The following is a 5160-nucleotide window of genomic DNA, read 5'->3' as shown; positions in this document are numbered from 1 at the left end:
CAGTGTAGTTGCCCTTGTTCTAGTGGTTGGAGGTGTTGTGTTAAGGTGTTGATGGGGGAAGTTGGGGGTGAGAAAGAGAAGAGAGAGAATGAAATAAAAGCAACGATAGTAAAAATGATCAGTTGTCTGGAAAGGCCAACAGATTTGTAAAAATGATGGGAAACTATTTTTAGAGGGATAATCAGAATGAATGGGCTTCATGGAAATATATTTCACCAGGAAAAAGAGAGAGCAGTAAGAGCTAATGAGTCAATGCGGAGGGAAGAGGAGAAACAAGAGATGGAAAGGCTTGGTGGTCCGGCGGGGTTTAGGGCTTTTCCGTACCGCCTTTCTGCTTCCCTGTGCCCCGCGGGAGGGACATGAGTGTCCCCGAGCCACCACCCCCAGACGGGGTCCCAACCGGGCTGCCCGACACCCTGGAGGCCGGGGAGTCGACTCCCGGGACAGATGTAAGCGACACTTCTCCAGATGAAGGGCTCTTTGAGGGCTTGGCTCTGGAGGACAAAGCTGTGGAGCAGCTGGCAGAAGGACTGCTCTCTCACTACTTGCCGGATCTGCAGAGATCAAAGCAGGCGCTCCAGGAACTCGCACAGAACCAAGTTGTATTATTAGACACACTGGAGCAAGAGATTTCAAAATTTAAGGAATGTCATTCTGTGTTGGATATTAATGCTTTGTTCACCGAAGCTAAACACTGTCGTACCAAGTTGGTGAATATAAGAAATGAAATGCCGATGCTTCATGAACAGACATGCAAGTTAAAAAAAAGAGCACTAAAGCTTCAGCAGAAAAGACAGAAGGGAGAGTTGGAAAAGGAGTAGCAGCGGGAGAAGGAATTTGAAAGAGAAAAGCAGCTAACTGCCAAGCCAGCTAAAAGGACATGAAAAGTCAAGTGTCACTTGATGCGCTTCCCGTGCTTGTCCCATTTTGTCTGTGGGTTGAAGACGACCTGGGTGTGATTGGAGATAAGGGAGTGCCTTAGACCCTTGTTATATTTCTAAATCTTTTCCAGGATTACTGTGTCCTTAGCTTCATTTCTGCAATTGCTCTGAGTAGTAAGCCTATAATATTACTTGGTTTTGATATGTCTGTATAATATTTAAAAAACATAATTTAAAATTTTATTATTTTGGCCTGGAATCATTTATATGCTGGGATTGTTACAATCATCTAGACTGTGAGTGGTTGAAAATTAAAGTTTCAGTTTCTTATGAAGTGATTTGCCTTTCTGGCGGTATAACGCTGGGTTGTGGCAATCGCCTCGTCATTGCTTGGTCAGGAAGTTCTGACTACGTTTTAGCAAAGAGGCGGCATAAGCTTTTGTGAAAAATAGCATAGAAAAGTGTGGCGAGGTGGGAAAAAAGGCATCTCAGACAGGGAGCTGACCGCCGACATGCTCCCCCCCCGTGAGCGCCCTCTTGCTGCTGGGCAATTCTTCCGTAGCTTCTGGGTTCGGGGTTGGTTGTGTATGTAGCAGAGGTTTAGGAGGCTATGGCGCTATCACACACACTTAATAGGTTAAAATATTTCTCATACTCAGTAATAGGCATCACACCCTGAGGTAGAGTTGTCAAGCTTTCCACCTGGAAGGTCTAGGCCAGTGGTTCTCAACCTGTGGGTCGCGACCCCCTTGAGGGTTGTCTGTAGCAAAATTACAGATATTTTATTTAAAAGTGCCAGTGTTGCTCTCAAGCACTTGCTTAACCAGTGAAGGGCTGGACAATGCCATTTAAATCACTGAATGTATTCATACATGACTTGATAAAGGACATGCATTATTTGCCTGAAAAGTTTATAGAAATGATTCTTTTAAAAGGGCTGCTTCCTGGACACCACACTGAATCATCTCAATCAAATCAGGAAATTAGTTATTTTCAAAAATGTTTTTCCAAAGTGAATCTGGTGCACCCGGAAGGTACAATGGTCTAGGCTTCCACACCAGGCTCCATACCATTATTCTTTGGAAGCATCTAAAATTATAGATACTCTCACATCTCAATCTAGTTCTGAGTAGGGAATCATTGGTTGAGTCAGGGCAGCTTGTGAGCCATATGCTGCTCTTTGGGTACGTTACATGTGACTCTGAGGTAAAATTGAAAAAAAATTGAAGGACATTCAGATACTGTGATTTCATTTGTTTATAAAAGTATGTGTATGGCTCTCAATTTTTAAGCTGTTGTAAGGGACAGGATTGGCTTTTCTTCTGCAAAAGTGTATCGAGTGAATGGCAGACCATACACTTTCAGAATTAATATTATGTAAAATTTCAAGTATTTTAAAATGTGAAAAGAATAGGTATATTTGCATTTACTATTTTAAGGCAAATTATAAATCAGTAGTACTGTTACCTTGGTAGTTAACACTTTATATTTCAACAACATAAGTACACATCTGTACTGAATAAGCCTGAATGGAAATGCTTATATTTAGACTTGTATTTTTTGCATAAAATAGTAAATTTGTGCTTGAGAGACATATTTTGTTGTTGTTATTGAAAAATAATGCCTTTGTTTCAAACCATTTTGAAAATATACTGAAATTGTATCACAAATGTACTGAAGTAAAATGTTGATATTTTGTATTTATTTTGCAGAAGACACCTTGTAAATATTCAGATGTGAATGTACTATAGATTGTGTTCACTGTGAATTTAATGGATACACAGTTTATAAATATACCAATTATATACTTTCATACAAGAAAAAAAAAGGCTTGGTTATGGCTTGGGTTTGGGTGCTAAAGCTCTGTTACTATGGGAAGGTGAATGTGTTTGGGTCTGTTTGGGGAAGTCCTTGTTTGGGTGGGTGTGCTGTAATCTACAGACCTGCTTGTTTTTTTCCCTGGGGCCAATGCATATTCTTAGGAAGAGGAATACACTGGAGGAAGTGGGAAAATTATAAAAAATAATAAAAGTATTATAATAGAACAAAAGTATAACAATCAAAGAATAGAAATTAAAGTGAAAAAATAAAAACCTATTGGTATGGATTCTTGCTCCCTTGATAGTTTTATTGTGTATGTTTGTGTTATATGGGGGAGGCAGGGCACATGATGGGGTGGAGGTGGGGCAAGACACCAGAGAGCAAAGCAGGAAAGAAGGAAGAAGGGAAAAGTGATGGAAAATGTAGTTTAGATACATCGAATGTCTACTTCAAGATGTTCACGTGGTCTACCATCCCCCCAGAGGCTGGGCTGGTTCAGGGACCAGGAAATGGGCATGCTGTGCTGGGGATAAGCCGTGCTCCCAGACGTGGCTCATCACACTGGTCAGTGTTAAAGAGGAGTGTGCTCCCTGCCATTGCTTCTCATGCACTTCAATGAACTGGGGTCTACTTAGCTTTTAGGTTGCTTCTCCTGCTCCTCGGAAGCGCAGGCTCTTCTAGGGGAAGCACACTGGCAGTTGCTGAGCAGTTCTGCCCAGGCTTGTTATTTGGGGGCCATAGTCCCCCATCTCTACTTTCTCTTTAATTTTGGCAAACATTTACAAGCCAGAAAATTTGCCATTAGTGACCCAGTACATTTACAATATGGTTCAACTATCAGTACAACCTAGCAAATTTAGATCCCTTAAAAGGAAATCCCATACCCATTCATCAGTGATACCTCACTCCTTCCTGTCCAGAAACCAGTAACTACTAATCTCATTTTTGTCTCTAGGGATTTGCCTATTATGCATATCTCATATCATTATAATCATACAATATGTTCCCTTTTGTGCCTGTTTTTATTTACCATAATGTTTCATCTTACTCATGCTGTAGAATGTACCAGAACTTCATTGTTTTTGTGACTACATGATATTTCCCTATATAAAAGGGATCCTGGTACCACTTTGGGGTAAACTTTGGACTACTGTTCAAACCCACCAGCCGCTCTGCTGGGAAAAGATGAATCTGCCTGCTCCTATAAAGAGTTACAGCCTTGGAGACCCGATGTCGGGGAGATGTGAGTCAGAATCGCCTCGGTGGCAGCGGGGTTGATTTTGACACATGAATGCACAGCATTTTATTGATCTATGAGGCACCATGATCAGTGGTGACTCAATTCTGACTCATTTCACCCTATAGGACGGACCCTCTATGCCTGGTGGCACAGCAGGTAACATGTTGGACTACTATTGACCACCAGCCAGTGATTGAAACCACTAATTGCAGCACAGGAGAAGAGCAGGTCTTTTATTCCCATCAAGCACTACGGTCTTGGAAATCCACAAGGGTTTCCAACCCACAAGGGAAGTTATAACTTATCCTAACGGTGGTATAGTGAGAGTTGACCGGAAGGCAATGCGTTGGGATTTTTTAGGCAACAGGTGACAATATATTGTAATCGTTTTGATATTTTTCAATAAGAAAGTTAAATGTTACTCAGTAAAGGTTTACTTTCTTATAAAGTGAAATTTCAGTTTCCTCTGACTGTCCTACCTCAAAACTAGGTTATCTGACTACATAGACATTTGGCTTTATAAAATCTACAGTGAGCAATTTATTCGAAAGACATTTTCTTTTAAAAATCATTTTATTGGGGGCTCTTACAGCTCTTGTTCCATGTGTCAATTGTACCAAGCATGTTTGTACATATATTGCCATCATCATTTTCTAAACATTTACTTTTTATTTGAGCCTTTAGCTTCAGGTCCTCTTTTTTCCTCCCTTTTTTCTTCCCACCTCCCACCCTAATGACCCTTTGATAAATTACTGTTGTTTTCATATCTTTTTAAATTTAATAAATCATTTTATTGGGGCTCATACAACTCTTATCATAATCCATGCATACATCAATTGAGTAAAGCACCCTCATACATTCGTTGCCTTCGTCATTCTCAAAATTCGCCTTCCACTTGGGTTCCTGGAATCAGCTCATTTTTCCTTTTTTCCCTCCCCCTCCCTCTTCCTCCCCGCTCTCCCTCCCCCATGAACCCTTAATAGTTTATAAATTATTATTTTATTTTATCTTACACTGCCCGGCATTTCCCCTCACCCATCTTCCCGCTGCCCATCCCCCAGAGAGGAGGCTACGCTTAGATCCCCGAGATCGGTTCTCCCTTTCTACACCCCCTTCCCCGCACCCCCCCAACCCAGTGTCACCACTCTCACAGTTGGTCCTGAGGGGTTCGTCCGTCCTAGATTCCCTGTGTTTCCAGATCCCTACTGCACCGCTGTG

General features: G+C 41.5%; 1 pseudogene; it reads left to right on the top strand.

Moving 5' to 3' along the window:
• Nucleotides 1-359: 359 nt before the first annotated feature.
• On the top strand, nt 360-943 carry LOC142447173 (biogenesis of lysosome-related organelles complex 1 subunit 6 pseudogene; annotated as a pseudogene).
• Nucleotides 944-5160: the final 4217 nt, after the last annotated feature.

Source organism: Tenrec ecaudatus, chromosome 4 (assembly GCF_050624435.1).
Source record: "Tenrec ecaudatus isolate mTenEca1 chromosome 4, mTenEca1.hap1, whole genome shotgun sequence".
Taxonomy (NCBI): domain Eukaryota; kingdom Metazoa; phylum Chordata; class Mammalia; order Afrosoricida; family Tenrecidae; genus Tenrec; species Tenrec ecaudatus.
Note: the sequence above shows the minus strand (reverse complement) of the source record. Positions and strands in the feature narration are given on the sequence as shown.